At 38.6% G+C, this 18,904-nt stretch overlaps 1 protein-coding gene across 5 annotated transcripts in view; it reads left to right on the forward strand.

The window, feature by feature from the left end:
* Window positions 1-2,960: 2,960 nt before the first annotated feature.
* ZBTB38 (zinc finger and BTB domain containing 38) overlaps window positions 2,961-18,904 on the forward strand; it is a 43,310-nt gene continuing 27,366 nt past the window's right edge. For 3 of the 5 annotated variants that reach the window (XM_042460851.1, XM_042460850.1, XM_042460848.1), the window contains exon 1: window positions 2,961-3,552. The gene's annotated coding sequence lies outside the window, so the exon portion shown is untranslated. Of the gene's footprint in view, window positions 3,553-3,939; window positions 4,471-18,904 lie in introns of those variants that run through there. The other 2 variants (XM_042460852.1, XM_042460849.1) reach the window with 1 other exon arrangement.

Consider the following 18,904-nt stretch of genomic DNA (forward strand, 5'->3'; position numbering starts at 1 on the left):
CTGGCCCTAGTTCTACTCTAACAGATCCAGCAGAGCCAGCAGAACCTTCAGGCATGGATGAGGAGAAAGGACAGCAGTACCTACAGTACTTACCTTCAGCCACTGATGAGCAGAAAGGGAGGGCCTCCAGCGTTCAAGGAGGCTTTATCTAAAACACCGAGGAAACCAACAGCAGCTAGATTCCTGAAGCTTGGGAATTTAAACAGGTGCAGAATATCTGCCTCAGTATCCGAGATTATCTGAGCTTACCTGCGAAAGTTCACTTGATCCTGACCTCCCGTTTCCTGGCTGGAAACCCTGCTGGTTTCTTTGTCTCCCTGGATTTCTTGCCCTTGGATTTGCCTACACGTCTCGTCACTTTCTGGAACCCTGGACTTTGGATCTTTCACAACTCTCTTGGTTTGTGCTCTTGGTCTCTCTTGCTTGCTTTGCTGGACTGCATTAAGTTCTGAACATTGTTTAGAGCTGTGTGTTGTTATTAGCCTCCTTGACCGCTTTCCCAGGACATCTGGTTTAGCTCTCACCATGACTTACCTATGTGAGAACCCTGCTCATGCTGGACTGGAACCAAGTTAGACCTAATGGTTAGAGGTCCCCCCTCCCTGCATTACAGATTATTACTACCAGGAGTGACCCCTCCAGATTCTTTCATTCTGTAACATAGTCCATTCAAATGTCACAGTTCTTTATGGTATCATTTATTGATTGGTCAATATGCATGTTCTTATTTTGGCCTCTTCCTGACTATCCAGATCTCCTTCCAAGGTGAGTTGCTTCCCACACTCACTACTTCCCACACTCACAAACCTCCTGAATTGCCACACTATTCATATCTGCTTATGATCTAATCACAAAGTTGACACATCCTGGTACAGCACTGATCTTGATTCCCTTGTAAACTGCGTGACTATTTCACCAAATGTCAAGTATATAGAGAAAAAGGGTGTGTAAGAGTATATGGCTTCTGCTGCTGCAGACGTACAATAGTGCAGCCATACTCTGATGAGGTTACAAAATCCTAAATCATTATTGTCATCTGGAATTTTCTCATGGCCTTTTAGAATATATTTCCTAGTTTCAAAATATTAACTGAGTGTATTGCAGTAAAACTGTGGGTATCATCATGACCTCAGGAAAAGAATGCTTATTTTGCAATAATACGGTTGTGTCATGTCTGCCTATGAGCCCAGCCCCTATTTCAGAATTTCTTCTGTTGTCATTTGACTGATGTCATGCTTTTAGAAAGAGAAGCTAGTTTTTTTAAAATTAAAATACTGGATTGGATGATTCTTTGGTATTCTCTCATAACACAGTGTACAAAATCGGGGAAAACCTTAGAAATAAAAAATAAGACAGAGAAAAATCACTGTGCAGTATTATAAATGTCTTCATGGTTGGACTGTAGCTTATTTCCATTTCCCTGGGAATAAACCTCATAGTTTCTGAGTAGACACATATAGTATTGAGATATAATTCACTGTTGAATAAACCATATAAATGGAACTGACAATTCACAAATATTATGACTGGGATTCTATTAAATGTTACTTATATAGCACTTCTTCGTTATTTAAGTGGGATCCTTTTAATTGTATACTCTAGATTGCCAGCCATACTTACAGCTAATCCAGAAAGAAATGTGTTGAGGATGCAGCCATATTTATTGTTGAGCATTCCTTGTGGGATGCAGAAATTTGTAGTAAAATCGCTTTTTCATTAAATTAATCAACCATTCATAGCATAGCATATGTATCAGTGCATATGTAAGATTACAAGGATTTGCAAGGCACACAAAGAATTTTCCAGTGAATTAGATATATGTAAAACTGTTATGCAAAATCCCAATTTTTGTGTGTTGGTCATGGAGTGAAGAGGCGTGAGGATGCAGTGAAGAAGAACGACAGTGGCATATTGTAGAAGGAAAGAATTTGACCATTGTGTAACCAGGTAGGTTTTTAGATGTTTCTTTCTGTTTTAACCAATGCTTCAGTCTTAAGGGAATGCAGTCCTGGCAGAGCAAGCTGTTCCCTTCCTTCCTAATATCCCCCCTTGGGGAAATGCTGGCACTGAATATAAAGGAAGAAAGGGTCACATTCTATGCATTTGAAAAAAAAAATTAAGTTATACTCCTTTTTACTCTATTTTCTCAGTCTTACGCATTGAATGCGTTTTAAGCTTCTTTTAGGAACATGGAAGGCTCCCCTCCCATCATGATTTATTTTTTATTTTAATCTAATTCACACAATTGTCATCCTTTATCTTCTGTATTAAACACCAGAAATTTCTTTTATACAGCGAAACCAAATAACATGTTATTCAATCTTCAAAGTAAGAGCAATAGCCATTTCAAGGAAATCCGTGCAAACATGTATGCTTTTGCTGTTGCTTAAATTAATTTTGTATTTTAATAGCTTGTTCATTTATGGATCTTTAAAACAATCCATACTTAAGTACCTACATTGACTTCCATGATATCAGAATGACACTCTGCAAGCATAGGTAATAAAACCCTCTGAGGGGAAAATAACATTAACAGGAAAGAAAGAGAGAAAGAAAGAAAGAAAGAAAGAAAGAAAGAAAGAAAGAAAGAAATTCCTGCATCTCACCTTTAACATAAGATGGGAACTTACAGTGTACTGTAGTTTGGAATTCTTACTATAGTGAAGTCTCTGCTTTCAGGCTGACTAGACTGTCCTTGTTACATTTCACTGCTTTGACAGTGGGGAAGGTATGTGTGCGAGTTAAGTCATCTTAGCATTATTTAGGTCACTATGTTTAGGAGCAGTCTTTATGGTCTTTTACTGCTGCGTACATACAGCAATGCAGGGAATCACGGCACAACATTTTCTAATAGGCAGTCATATGCGCTTAAGGATGGACGAGCACTTTGTAACGTAATCTGTGTACAGCAAAATAGCTTCCGTTTATGCCTTGCAGATATATTTAGCTCTAACCTTGCTTGTGGTTAAGCATGGTGCAGCACAGATGCAGACAGCTGATTCTGCAGCAAGCCAGACTCCTCTGCATTTGTGATTTTGTCAATATGCTCATCTTTTTGATAATCCACTACAGAATTAGAGTTTAAGCAATTGTAGTTTTGACTTTTATATGCTTGAAAACAACAATAACACAAGCAACAACAATGAAAGCAAAAAGGCATTGGTTCGGAAAATAAAGAAAACACAGCTATCGCGCTACATATCTACAACCTAATACGTACTATATGAAATTTTCTTTCATCCAGAGGATATTTCTGAAGATAGACTATTCATCCCTCCCTCCAAGAGGCAAAAAGCATCTTCTGTTTTTCTTGATAGAAGAAGACAGTCATTCTGGAGACAGCTTTTGCTACAGAAACTGAAATCCTTACTACAGTATCACTGACGAACACAGAGCTTCGCTGAACAGTGCACAGTAACAATTCATCTTGCATCATCAGTAGATGACATTTTTTTCTTCCTTTGTTCCCTCCCTTCCAGTTGCTTTAAGACTCGGTAGCTGATTTGCAATGTCACTTCACAACATTAATCAGATTCTGATACTGCATTTAAGGTGAGCAAGTCCCTTGCTGTTCCTCTTACCAGATATATGCTGATGTAGTGTGTATCATCCTGCTGCAAGCCTAAAATGGCAGGCAGGTTGAATGCTGCTTCTGCCGTGTGCATGCTGTAGAAACAGAATTCATTATACCATGCCTAGGATTTCTGGTGGGAGGGTGTAAATGGTATGTGTGCCATAGCATACTGTAAGCGAAGACTTGGGTTTCCTGATGGGCAAAGCTATTCAGCAGCCACCTTTAGAATTCTATTTCATTTTTAGCATAGTGATTTGTATGTTTATCATTGCATTTCAAAACCAGTACTCTCTCTCTCTCTCTCTTTTATATATGATAAGCAAACTCTTTTTCTAGATGGCGACACTCTTGCCTCTATTGCTATTTAAATAATGTATGTTGTATTGTTAATTAATGGCAATATCAAATTAAACCCCTTGAAACTGGCATATTTATTATGCAGGGACGTGCAATCTATTTTTAACTCTTACGCAGTCTGTGTGCAGCTTGTGCAATGGGGCTTTGGTTGCTGAGGTTTTTTTTTTTCCCAAGCAAGGATAGCAGTAGACTAATTTCCAGCAACTATGACAAGCTGGCCTTTGCGGGGGGTCATCTTTAAGCCTTGAACCTAAACAGAAGGGGAAAGAAAACCCTTTTACTGCAGATTTTTTAAAAAGCCCACCTTGGATGAGGACATGTCCTGCTCGCCCCCTCCCTTGCCACAGTTCTCTCCTTCCCATTGATAAGTTCAGTTATCTTGATCACAGTCCATTCAAGCAAGCCATTTTTGAAAAGAGGTTCTGAGGTTTTCTGGTTATTTGGGGGGGACGACCAAGATTTCAGTGTCTCTCCATCACTTTAAATACAAATGGCTTGGTGGAATACCATGCTAAGACTTCATTAAGACATATATACAGGTAGGTGGAGATATGCATGTTTTTTTCCTGACTTTCGTTCCATGATACCAACGTAGGAAATGCAAACTGGAAATGGCTGAGGAATCTGTTAAACATTTCATTTAGGGATCCCATTCTAAATTCTAGAACTGTACATGTTGATTTGAGGGTAGACCTTGACTGCTTTAAAAATATACCTTTAATGTGAACTTTAAAATATTATGTCTGCTAGATAACCAGGGCGTGGCACCGCTTATGCCACAAAGAATTTTTCCCAAGTCCAATGTCCTGTATGACATATTTCAAGCGAAATACAAAAATAAAGAATAGGTTGTTCACTAAGATGAAAAACTGTAAGTTGTATCAATAGCTATAAAAATTAAAATATTAAAATTCAGTCATAGAAAACGGTCGTTTGGCGTTTATTATGGAAACATACTTAACCTTCACTGTCCTTTTATAAGGATTGCTGACATTAAGTAGCATGTATTTGATTAGAGACAGAGAGAGATTAAAATGTCAGGTATTTTAAAGAAACACCTAAAAATATCCTTGCCACCTTGAACTGAGTATGAAAAGATATGGCTTATAAAAACTAAACATGTATCAGTATACCACTCTAACTGCAAGTTATTTTTAAATCATTCTTGTGTAGATGCAGAATATATCTTTTTTCATATATATATATATATATATTAACATCGGGCCAAAGCCTGTTTCCTTGGCAACCAAATCATATTAGAGGATGCAATGACAAGGATGCAAAGGTACTTATTGCTTAATTCCAAATTGCAAATGATCTTATGTTACATTTCTCAGTAGCTATATTCCTTGCATGATGTGAGATGTTAGCACTGTCCATAGCCAAATCCTCTTTTTCTTCCTCTGACTGATTACTTCAAGTAATCTGTATGACATAGTTCATAAGGACATACACATGATACATATATGTTAATTTGAAACAGTAATTTGGTTTTCTTATTGTACAGGTATCGCTAAAAATTATGGGCTGCTGCCAAAATATTAATGTTTAAATCTTTCCTCTAACCATTGTTTCATTAAACAATAATTAGTAATTGTTGCAGATAGAACTGAACAAAACACGTCAGTACAGTCAATTTGAATGTCTCCTAAAATGATGGGGGGGGGGTGAGATTATCAATTTTGCGGCTTGTGGTGACACTAATGCAAGTTCAAAATATAACATTTATTCAAAAGCAGTTCACTTGCCATTTCTAATAGTATCCACAGAAACCAAATCTATTTAATATACTGTTCAACGCTACTTCACATTTCATATAGTTTCATAAAACATGGTTCCTTTCCCTCCAGTAGGGGTATGTCTCACTGCAAAGATATTTTTCAGCAGGGTAGCCATTTTCTTTTCATATTCCCGACTTCAGAGTTAATAAAGATGAAGTGTGGATCATAATCAACAATAGATCCATAGGCTCAATATGAAATAGCAAAGCAATTTTACAGATACAATACTACTTTTACTTTTTCACTCCTGAAGCTCACCAGTTCAGTATTACAAAAATGCAATATTTCTGTCATAGATTCCAAAATGGTGATATTTGATCAATGTACTACAAACTGAAGTTTTCCCATTCTGTTTTTTGTAAGTTCTTTCAAAAACTACTTTCCAGTGCAAGAAATAAAACTGATAATAGTATTGATTTCATTGCCTGCAGCTGAACAATTATGGTTACGTGGTTTTGGTAATTCATTTCTTAAACATTAGCTTCTTAGTGCTATCATGAACATTATTTTTTCACTATTGCTGTTAACTGCCCTCGAGTCTACCACGACTCATGGCAACCCTGTGGATGAGGCATCTCCAAGACCTTCATTGTTCTGCTTAGGTCCTGTAAATCCAAGCCTGTGATCTCACTTTTGAGTCTATCCATTTGGCGTGCAAGTCTTCCTCTCTTTCTGCTGCCTTCTTCCTTCCCTAGCATTATTGTGCTTTCTAATGATTCAGGCCTTCTCATGATGTGGCTAAAGTACAACAGTCTCAGTTTTGTCATCTTTGCTTCTAGAGAGAGTTCAGGCTCGGTCTGTTCAAGAACCTATTTGTTTGTCTTTTTGGTGTCCATGGTATCTTCAGCACTCTCCTTCATCACATCTCAAACGAGTCTATTTTCATTCTGTGGGGTGTCTTCACCATCCAACTTTCACATCTGTACATGGTGATGGATAATGTAATGGTTTAGATGATTCCGACTTCAGTGCTCTGTTGTACATCTTCACACGTTAGGATCTTGTTTAGTTCTTTCATGGCTACCCTTCCCATTTCCTACATGGAATTATTTTTAAAACAGTGCTGAAAGTTTTAAGTCCTTTTGTTAATCATTTCAACAGGACCAGATGCAAACAATTACAAACTACGTTTCCTCCTCTTTTCTCATACTTCCATCAATTAATTTCACTACGGCTGGTTTTGACCCCTTTTTGAAACAATCAAATGTGCACCTCTCTGTCTCTGTCTCTGTCTTCATATCTTGTATTTGTGAAAAATGGATCTTATGCTGTAATAATTGATTATCTGTGAATGTTATTTAGTTATCAAAATTTAAATATTTTACATGATTGCTAACAAGGTGTGGCACAGTTCAGGGTCAGAAGGCTATGAGGTTTTAGAGTAAATGGCAATAACACTGCAGATTTTCTAATCCAAAGTCCTCTTTTTATATACCAGATACTCTGGTATCTGGTATATAAGAAGAATACATTTAAATGGAGAGTTTTTATTTGAAGTCTGCTCTCAGTCACAACCATGTACAAGGTACCATTGTGTTGACCTATATTTCTCTATTCTCATTCCATAACATTGAGAAAATTATACTGGCTTGCCTTACCAGATTGTGAACCATAAAGAAAAAGAGTATAAAATGGTGGTGAACTGTAGATGACAGTTTGTTCTATCCTGACACCTCAATATATTTTAGCAACATTCTAGAATGGCACTGCTCTTCAGCTTCATCCCTAAACACCACTGTATACGCAGCTGAATATTATTGCTTAATACATTTAAAAGGCCATTCAGGCTGCAGTAAATACACTTACAAGGGAGTAAGCCTGACTGTACACAGAAGGACTTACGGCCAAGTCAAAAGGCATGGGACTGCACAGTAGATATATTTCCTTGTAGTGTTGGCATAAGCAGCTGAAATAACTGGATCTACAAAATGGAGGATTAACAAAAGCAAAATATACTTGGTTGAACAGAAGTGACCCTTTTTATAAAAGAAGTCTGGATTAAGAGGGAACTATTTTAATGCTCCCTGACTGCTAGGCAATACTTCCAAGGCCCTGTGAAAATACCTAGGACTCCATTAACTACCCTTGTAATTTAGCTTAGTAATGGCTGAAAATCCTCAAGTGCTCCTTTTTCTCAAGTGTGAAGTGATCTTCTGCCATCATGATTCTAATATAAAGGTAAAAGTAAAGGTAAAGGTAGTCCCTTGACATTAATGTCTAGTTGTAACCGACTGTAGAGGTGGTGCTTATCTCCATTTCTAAGCCAAAGAGCCAGCATTGCTCTGGTGGTCATGTGGCCAGCATGACTGCACCAAACGCTGTTACCTTCCATCTGAGAACTGGAACCTGTCTATCTACTTGCATCTGCATACTTTCGAACTGTTAGATTAGCAGAAACTGGGACTAGTGACAGGAACTCACCCATCATGCAGCACATCACAGTGAAGTGATCCTGTGCTGTCATTATTCTAACATACATTATTTCAATACCTAGTGCTTAAGTGCCCAAACTCTCTCTCTCTGTCTCTCTGTCTCTGTCTCTCTCTCTCTCTCTCTCTCTCTCACACACACACACACGGATTTGGTTATTTCTCCTTTTTTAAAGACAATACTAGCAACTTTAAGTCAAGTCTCAGAAGCAGGATGCAATTTTCTATTGCTTGGTTACTGCCATATTACTTTGAGCTGATTGAAGAAAAGTAGTGGTATATATAAGGCTGTAGGAAACAGTGAAGCAAGACAGAACACATATGAAAAGATTCTGAATGAACCAGTGCTAAAGCAGGAAAATAGAAAAGGTGCAGGGAAAAGAATGAACTATATCATCCTTTCTCAAATTGGTGCCTTCCAGATGTGTTGAACTACAACTCCTATCATTCATAGACAATTTGGTCATTGGGTCTCCAGACTGGGGAAGAGTGATCAGCACTATGAAAGTATGAAACTATTTGTTTAAAAAAACCCAACAATTGGTTCCCAATAGATTAAAAAAATTCAGTCTATGAAGAGGGATATAGTCAATAATGACTGTATAAGGATACTTGTCTGTTTCCCAAATTCTTGTGCGAATATAAATTTCTGTCTCTAAAATTGTTTCTCTATCTCCTTCTGTTGTTGTTCACACAAAACAAAGCCATAATCAGTGCATCTATTCATGGTCAAACTAAAACATTCATCCTGGAATTACATACCACTTCTAGTTTTCCCACATTACCAGTCCAGGCAATATGGTTAAATTCAGGTATGTACTGTTCAAAATTCTCTGAATGTCACACTGTCACTATCATCATCACCATCATCACCACCCCCACCACTATTTTTTAATTGAAGCAAGTGGTTTGAACCATTATATCAACAACTGAAAAGCATTATAGTAACATTTTCACTAGGACAGTTTAGAAAGTGGTTTCTTGTCTTGGTTCTACAGATGATTACAATTCCTATTGCCCTTGACCAGGGGTGATAAGAACTGTAGTTCATTTACATCTGGGAAACCAAGGTTGTTAATCACTGGATTAAACAAATCCTGGGCAAACGCTAATGTATTTTACAGTGTAATTTTGTTCCCCAAGGAGAGCGTCCCAGAGAAAATTTCCCTACCTCAAAATCATTCAAAGAACTCTAATTCCGGAAGAGTAGATCCAATCCTGGATTTTTCCTCTCTGTCCTGAGAGAAAATCCTTCCCATACCCATCCAGCACCAGAGCTTTAATAATGGAGAGGAGATTATAGATCCACATCCCTAGAAGGATACTAAACCAACCCTAAAAAGTTATTAAATGGAAGGTTTGTTCCCTCCTATTGCTCACTTTGTAAAAAAGAAGTGGTTTTTTAAAAAATGAATGTTGTTTCTCCGTCCCACCTCCTGCTAGCAGGAGCCAGCGAGACATTGCTCCTGCCTAATCCATAGACTCATAGAAGATGATCAGACTAGGGTTTACTGTCTGTCAAATGTCCCTGGATTGTTGGGGAAGCTCACGCGTATAAACACCTGGTACGCTTCCTTAGCATCGTGGAATTGTTAGCTTCCTCTAGTGTCATGGAATTGTTTAGGGAGAGTGAATTTCCTCTTAATGGAAATTTTGCATTAAGAGGAAATTCACTCTCCCTGAACAATTCCATGATGCTAGAGGGAGCTGACGATTCCATGACAGTAAGGAAGTGCGCCAGGCGTTCATACATGCATGCTTCCCCAACATTTCAGTGGCCATTGACAGATGGTAAGCCCTAGTGTGATACTCTTTATAGAGTTGAAATGGGCCCCCATGGGCTCATGGGCCAACCCTCTGCTCATTGCAGGATCTCTAGCTAAAGCATCCCTATCAGGTAGCTATCTAGCCTCTTTTTTTAAAAGATGTCCAGAGGAGGAGACACCACTTCCCTAGGCAATTGATTCCCTTGTCAAACAGTTCTTACTGTTAAGAAGTTTCTCCTAATCAAAATATACTCTCCTGTAACTTAAAGCCATTAGACCTGGTCCCACCCTCTGTTTGCTCCCTCCTCTCTGTGACAGCCCTTGAGGTACTGAGAGTGCAATAATGTCACCTCTCAGTCTTCTCTTCACCAAGCTGAATAAGCCCAACTCTTCCAACCTTTCTTCATAGATTTTGTCCTCCATACCTCATATGCTTGTTGCCCTTCTCTGAACCTGCTCCAACTTGTCTATAACCTTCATAAAATGAGGCACACAGAACTGAATGTAGTATCCCAGATAAGGCCTGACCAGTACAGAAAACAATGGACCTGTAAACTATGCTTCTGTTAATGCAGGCTAAAAAAGGATTTGCCTTCTTGGCTGTAGCATAACACTGCAAGCTCATGTTCAACTTAAGATCAACAATAATGCAAAGTCTTTTTTTGCATGTGGAACTGCTGAGCCTTTTCTTTCTCACTCTTATACCTGTGCATTTGGTTTTTGTGTTCTAAATGTAGAATTTGCCTCTACTGAATTTCATTTTATGTCTTTTTGCTCAATTTTCTAGTTTATCTAGGTCATACTGAATTCTATTCCTGTCTTCCAATGTGTTAACCACTCCTCCCAGTTTTGTGTGATCTAAAACTTGATAAGTATTCTCTCCACTCTTTCATCTAAGTCCCTGATAAAAATGTTGAAAAGTATTTTAACCCATTTATTTTTACGCAAATGCTCTCAACTGGTCCATTTTGATCACTCTCATGGATTTTTATATAACCGAATTTGTCTTTGACATATAATGCTTCTACTACTACTTTTCTGACACATCTATTCCTTTTGAATAGGTTATACCTTGCAATTGTAGTATTCCAATCATAGGACTCATCCCACCAGGTCTTCATTATGCCTATAAAGTCATTTATTTGCCTGTGCTAGGGTTTCAAGCTCATCTTGTGCTTCCAAATGCCGTGTGTCACTGTACTGTATAGATATTTGAAGCTTTGCTTGTTTTTTGGAGTGCATGCCTCCAAAAATCAGTTCAAGCTTAACAGCTGAGGCCTTTAGCTTCTTTTTCACACAGGTGGGAATATGTTTTCCAAGATGGCCATCCACAGTTTTTAAATAAATAAATAAATGCTGCCATTAAAATAAATGAAACATTTTAGTTCTACAGACCAATTAAACTTTTCAGTTGGTTAAAATGTTTTACTGGATTCATCAATTTACTAAACAAGAGATGTGGGAGACATAACTGTTTGACTCTGTCTGGGATTGATGAGAGTTACAGTGTAAAATATTTGGAGGACCACAGCTCTCCCACCATTGAATCAAACTTTGCAATTCATTCCATTCTTTATTTGAATCTATTTTCTGTTCACTTTCATAGCACATTTCCTTTTCTCTTTCAGCACCATCAGAGGTCTTTCTATATCCCATCTCTGTTGGCCTCCTTGGGCTTTGTTCCTCTGTACCTCATAACATGTAATCTGTTTCTCACTCTCTCTTATTTCCAATATTCCCTTCTTTTCTGCTAACTGGCCCCTCAGGTATCTTTGCAGTCACATATCTGCTTGTTTTTGTCCTTTTTTGCATCATTCTTCTTCTCTCCCCCCACTTTTCCTTTATTTTTCTCTGTGTTTCATGGTTTCCCAAACAAACAAACAAACAAAACCTTATAGCCTTGCCTGAGCATCAATTCTGAACAGTAGCTTGACTTGCAGAAATGAACATGTGAAACTTTTTACAGAACAGAAATAAAGAAACATCACCTGTGTATATTCAAGCATTCCAATTATGCAAAACTGCAAACTGTTTTGCCACAAAGGCTGAACAGGCAGGTAAAATTAAACCATGGCTTATAAGTATCAGTATGACTAGGATGGATTTGGATTCTCCTTCTTCCCCTTTCCTCTTTCATCTAGATTAGAAAAATTCCATTTGGGGGCAAGCCATAGTTTGCCATTTCATTTGAACTCAACAAACTGTGGTTTACACTGACTATAGCTTGCTGAAAGCTCAGCAACAGCTGGTAATAGTTCATAAGGCTTCCATTCTCCAGCAATATATTTGCAGCAGAAATCATAAAATCAGACCAGCCATATAGTATAGTTAATTATCTGCAATGGAATAATATTCTCCATGCATGGAACTAAATTTAAAATAAGAAATCCTGCAGACGCCCATTTTGTGGTCTTACAATAGATGTGCTGTAAAAGATAGTTTCAAATGACTTCTCTTGGGTGGTTGTAGGTATTCAAAGAGGATTCTGCAGTCAGCACAAAGGACATATGCAGAGTTTGGAGAGATTACTTTTTTGGATTCCAGCTCCCAGAATTTCTAAACCTGCTGGCAAGAGGATTGTGGGAGCTATACTCCAAAAAAGTATATTTTCCAAGCTCCACTCTTATAAGAAATATGTCTTAACTCTAATTAGCAATGTAAATCCTTGATTATTTTGTCTTCACATGCAAGAATGAATAACTATGGAGGTTTTCTCCCCACTGTGGGAGAAAATGAATACTTCTCCACAGTACTTTTCCTGTATTCCAACATCCAAAAGTGTTGCAGAGAAATTTTTCTACAGAGAAAAAATATGTTTGGGTTTTTGTGTAACCCTCCCTCTCCATTTTCTATGTAGACAACAAATTTCCGATTTAAGAAACAGTGCCTTCTATGCAGGAAATCCAATATCATTGCAGGAAACAGAGGTTTTTTTTGGGGGGGGGGACTACTTAACTTTTTATTTCCTCAGAAAAATTCCTCATCAACACTTTAGAACATTCAAATACTGGGAGAAAATTGTGCAAAATTCTTGCTAGTCTATTTTTTCCCCAGTGCCATTTCCCAGCTGTTGTGAAACTCATTTTTCAACCTGAGAGTGAATAATTATGAGTATCGTTTCCATCTCTAGCCCTAAATAGAGATGCCAGTTGGGAACTTCTGCATTCAATGCATGTATCCTAATATTGAGCTCCCCCCTCCCCCCACCCCCATTGACACCTAATTTGTAGGAAGGGCAACTTTTTTTGGTTGGGTTGGTGCAGGAAATCACAAGGGCAGCACCATCCTGCTGCCATTGTTGAAAACTTACTATGGTTGATGATGCTTCCATTGTTGTTGCTGAGAAACAATAGTATACCAAGAGAGTGTACCACATTTCCCAGAAGAGTTCTGCTTTTGACACCTTAATGTTTACCAAGAAAATCACTTGGATTCTGGTGATGGTGGTAGAAATTCTGGCAGCAGTAGCCTGGAGTAAGTTACAGAAATGGAGAAACACGGCACATCCAGCCCATGCACTGTGTCTTCCCTAATTGTTCCATATTAGAAGAAGGAAACAAAATTCTTCCTGCTTTAGGTAGGACTAACCTTACTACCTTTTGAGGCATAGGGTTGTGAATGCAATTGATGTCATATGTTTATGCAGAAATGATCGTGCAAGAGAATGGTGGAGAAAGAGGCCAGAGTGAGATTACTGAACAGCAATAATGTGTAGTGAATGGTGTTAGAGTTGTATTGAAGATGGTTGAATTTAAGTTGCATCTTTGTCTTGCAGTTTGACACTGGTATAACTGCCATGGCTCAATACTATGGAATTCTGAGTTTGTAGTTTCTGGGGTTTGTAGTTTGTTTGTTTTTTCTGTCAGAGAGCTTTGATGCCACAACAAACTACAAATCCCAGGATTCCATCAGACAGAACCATGACAGTAAAACTGCATTAATTATGCAGTGTGGCAGCAGCCTAAATGTCTACTCAAACAAGAAATTTGTTGATCAACATTGGAGAGACTACTTTCTCAGGCTGATCTAATTTGCAGGACTGTTAATGGGTGGGACTGGATACCGTGATTCATGTTGCTTTGGATTGCTTTGAGGAGGAATGGGATGCAAATGTAATAAGACAAAGATGCAACATATTCAAAGTATGGCCACATCCTGGGAGGAAGTGGTAAATAATTATACAATTCAATTACTGCAACATACAAATAATTAGTTTCTAAATCCCTCAACGATATAAATTAAACACTTCCAGTTGAAATGAACATTCATGAGTTCCTTTGTAATGTGGAATGTCTTAATAATTAGACACTATATTGATGGGTCATTTGTAATCAAAAGATTCACTTTGTGAATACTATTAAAAGTTGTATTCAGAACTGGAATCAGAAAATAATGTCAAATTCTTAGACATGCTTCAATTTTAAACATGGTACTTCACATGGATTTGTCAAAGGCACAAAACATCTTTATAGGTAGGCTTGTAAGGCTGAACATCAAAAAGCTGCTTAGTTTTGATAGCTGGTATCAGATGATTTGATATTTAAGTTGGTTTCCTGAATGTACTGAATCCATTAAAATGAAATGGGGAATCATGGTTTTCCACTACAAAGTAAGGCTCAAGTGTGTGTACTTCACAACCCACATCCTCTTATTTTACAGCCGTGAGGGAGAGTTGCACTAATTCTTAAGTGGACCCTCATCTCCTATGATCCTCAAACATGGAGAACCGTGGTCTGTAAATAAACCAAGATCTTAAAGCATGTTTTAATATTGGTTTGTTCTCAATTATTTTTTAAAACACAGTTTCCCAAGTTTGTATTTGTGGTTCACTTGAAATAGAAATCAGAAATTTTCAAACACATAAAGAAAAATAAGAGGGGAGCAGGACAAATGTGAATCTGAGGTTCAAAGGCCCGTTACAGACAAGCATAAAAGTACGTGCTCAGCACGTATTAGGGTTAGAAAGGGGCGTCCCTTCCGGACACCCCCAACCCTAGTACGTGCTCAGCAAGTACAAAATGGCAGCTCCCGTTCCACATGGGGGCCGCCATGACGATGTCATGAACGCGCCGCCTCCAAACCAGGCGGCGCGGAAGTGACATTGTCGTGCCGCGCGAGGGTACATAGAGTGCCCTTTCCGCAGCACGAAAAGGAGCTCCGAAACAGAGCTCCTTTTACTGTTTGTGTCGCTGGTACAGCCTTCAGATGGCTGCACCAGCAACGCAAGGGAGAAAGGGGCCGAGTGACCCCTTTCTCCTCCTCCCTGCCGTCACCGGGTGTGCTTGGGGCTTGAAGCCCCAAGGACACCCCTTTCCAGGCCGCGGGGAAACGGCCTTTTGCCGCTTCCCCGCGGCCTGGAAAGCGGCAGATCGGGGCCTCGGAGGTTGCCGTTCTGGCAGCTGAGGTCCTGATATAGCAGGGAAAGGGGCGGGTGCAGGCCACTCCAAAAGGGCGGTCTGTAACACGCCAAAGTTACTTTTCTCATAACAAGAAACCACCGTTCCCTGTTATATCTGAGACCTTGGGTCTGCACTGACATCCATTTGCATTTTGGAAATATTTTAACCTGATTAAGTGGGTTTAAAAGCAGCAATACAAAGAAAATTTAAAATATATGAATATGTACTTTACATTTTAGAAAATAGCCCTTGAGTCTGTACTTACCGTAAAAAATAACTTGATGTTGCCATAGAGCTTCACCTGCTGTGTATAGAAGTGAACATTCTTTCTGTTTAAACATTGACTATAAGCAACCACTCAAGTTTTCATCTAGAATTAATCTGAACCATAGCATGTTCCCTTGGCAACCACATAGCAATAAAGAGAAAATTAACAAAGCTGCAGATGTGCACTGGTGCATACATATTAGCCAGCAGAAGGCATTTCTGTACTATGAGCTCTGGGCTCATGATAATTCATGACTGGGTGGGGGAGCATTTGCTAAGAGGGATGCTTACAAGAATGTACCCAGGAGAGGATTTTAAATTCTGAAAAGAATAGGTATTATGGAATTATTAAAGAAAAGACGATGCACATAGCTTACTGCAGGACGTGATCATGGAAATTGCTGAGTTCCTATTACTCTTGCTCTCCACAACCCTGAACACATTGGTGTGCAGACAACTGACCACTCTTTTAACAGGAAGCATTTCTATTTACCATATTTACTATTTACCTATTTACCACACCTACATATAACTAGATTTTAAAGCAGCAGTAGAAGGCTTCTCAATTCATCTTTCATTTCAGTACTCTTTTATTTCATTCCTGCTGCCTTTTGAAGAGTAGTTCAGAGTGGGTCTATTGATTACAATGACTACAGTCATGATGCTAGCTATATTATCTTCAGTACCAGAGGTCTCCCAATGCCAGTTGCTAGAAAAAACAAGCTGTGTAGAACTCATGTCCTGTTGTGCACTTCCCATGGATAGCAGGTTGGCCACTCTGGGAACAGAACAATGGACTTTGTTCTGATTCAACACTTGCTATGGTTTTAAAACATTGTTCTGGTTGAGAGCCAATGTCTAGGAACCAGTTGGAGATTTCACTGGGATGTTGCAAATCAGGGAAGGCATCCTCTGAAGAAGGTGAGACTCTGTGAATCTAGTTGGTAGTCTCAACCAGAGTAGACCATTGAATCAATGGGAACATAGTAAATCAGCACTTATGTAAGCTGATACAAAAGGTCTACTCCTTTTGTTTTCACCTTCATTTTATTTGTATCTTTGTAAGGAAATTAAATACCGGTACTACACAGCTCCAGAAATCTCCAGTAACCTTTCTCACAAAAGGAAGCTAAATTTTGTTTGCACTGACCCCAGAGCTTCTTACAACTAGAGGAAGTAGAGAGCATGTAAGAATGTGCTGTACTCTGCTAAACTAAAATAACTTCAAATATACTTAGAGCCAGGCCACTGTCAGCAAATAAGAGAAATCATTGCCCCAAGCATTTGGAAGATGTTTGTGCTTTTTTTTTTCCAGATGCAGTGCTTTGGGAGGAAATGATTTTTACTTCATTCTTTGGAAAACGCTAAAGAGTTTCAAGACTGAATAAAATGAGCAAGTGGAATTAAATATTAAAAATGCAAACTGGTGTAATGTTCTTAGAAAAGGAGACTACAGCAAAAACATTTACTTGTACCTGTTTTCAGTACTGTTTTCAGACCCATAGTAACTGTGAGACTGGAAGCCAAGATAGAGAATGTAGGGAATCAGGCAGCAATGCCAAGAAGAGCAGTAGCAAGGCCTAAGGCTCTGCAAAAGCATGGACCTTAGTGGGCACCCAAAGATGCCAACTACCAGTGCTAGCCTGGTACTCCATGTAGCCCCAAGCATATTGGTGCTATATTTTACTTCTGGGAGCCAATCCAGTTTGAAGAGCAGAATATACATATAATCACTATCAATAGAGGAGAATGCATGTTGTGTATGACTGTGTCCGTAACATAGCTCCAAGACTGTGAGTCATAGGTAGCTGAAACTTGTCATGGATATATGTAGTAGTGACTGTAGAGCTTGCATCTTAGAGTCATTTGATTTTTTTGAATGGATTTATGCACCTCATTTAAAATCTATGAAGTTTATCACTTGGGATGGATCCCGTGCAGAAACTTGATTTAAAGTGAACACCACCACCACCCCCGCAAAGTGGGTTTTTCACATGACATTTGGGGTTACCCCGAACAGAAATAACCTGCAAAAGTGGGTAGTTTTTCAGATAATGTTTGCATCAATGAGAAATAACGCAACCTTAATCCGAATGTAAAGTCAACAGAACCTGTTCCTTTTTATTTTTGGGGAGAGTGTTTTGTTGACTTTGCATTTGGATTAATGTCACATTATTTCTCATTGACACAACACGTCTGAAAAACAACCCGCAAAAGCAGACTTTAAAATCCCATTTCTGCACAGGATTTAACCAGTTTGTGTCCAATTTGCCTCCGTGTGATAAAGTCCTATGTTTAGCCTGTCATACCATCTTGAACCACTAGATGCCAGAACTTCCCTAACTATAGAAGGCAAAGGTGTTGGCAGGCCTGAAAAATTCCTCCATAGGATCTCCAGCAGTTCCATATGGTTCTCTGCAGGGCCTTCATAATCTGCAAACAGTTCACAGAGAGCAAGAGTACTGCTTAATACTAAGGGGTAGCGACAGAGTGAGTGAAGGGAAAATACCAGGTGGAAGAAGAGAAAGACCAGTGAGAAAGAAAAAGATGGAGGGGGGGGGGGGGGCGAACGTAGAGGAAAAGAGAAAGAACTGTGGTGGGGAGACAGCTAATAGATTTCTAACCCAGTAAAACTGGTATGTTTGTGTTCAGTAAGTCAAAGCACATAGACAGGATTAATATAGGCTTTGGTCTCAGTCCCAAGTGAAATCAGTTGTCATTAAACCCAGTGAAATGAATTAACTCTAACATGACTAGCTATGGATTGAAATAAAGCATTTGCTTGCTGGTTTTGTTTTATACTTAGCAGCTAGCGCAATGGGAGTTTCTTTTAAAGATTCAGAAAAAGCAAATAAGCAACTACAGTGCATAAATGTAGCTTCATAATTGCTGTAGACATCAGCTGAAAAAAATTACACTGCAAAGATGGAAATAATACTGAAACTTACAATAAAGACTGCAAAATGTATTTTTAGGCTACATGGATCGCCTTTTTTGTCTTGTACCTGACTGTATGTGAGTCAGTGCTGTGCTCTGAGTTCCTTTTTCGTAAAGGAGTTGGAGTTCGGGGAGATACAGAGGTACATTTTTCTTATTCTTCTAAATTAGGCCTCATAAAAATAATTTCCATTATTTGACATTGAAACATAAAAAACAGCATTACTGATTTAATAGGACTGTCTCATTTTGATGCAGTTTTACAAACAACATAGGTATTAGCAATCTGCACTAGGAATGGGAAAATCTGTGGTTTTCTCCCACATTCAGAATTTTTAAACCTTAGGTTTTTTTCCATCCTGAATATGAAATCACCTGTAAATTTTGATTAGTT

This window comes from Sceloporus undulatus, chromosome 3 (genome assembly GCF_019175285.1).
Source record: "Sceloporus undulatus isolate JIND9_A2432 ecotype Alabama chromosome 3, SceUnd_v1.1, whole genome shotgun sequence".
NCBI classification, from domain to species: Eukaryota; Metazoa; Chordata; class Lepidosauria; order Squamata; family Phrynosomatidae; genus Sceloporus; species Sceloporus undulatus.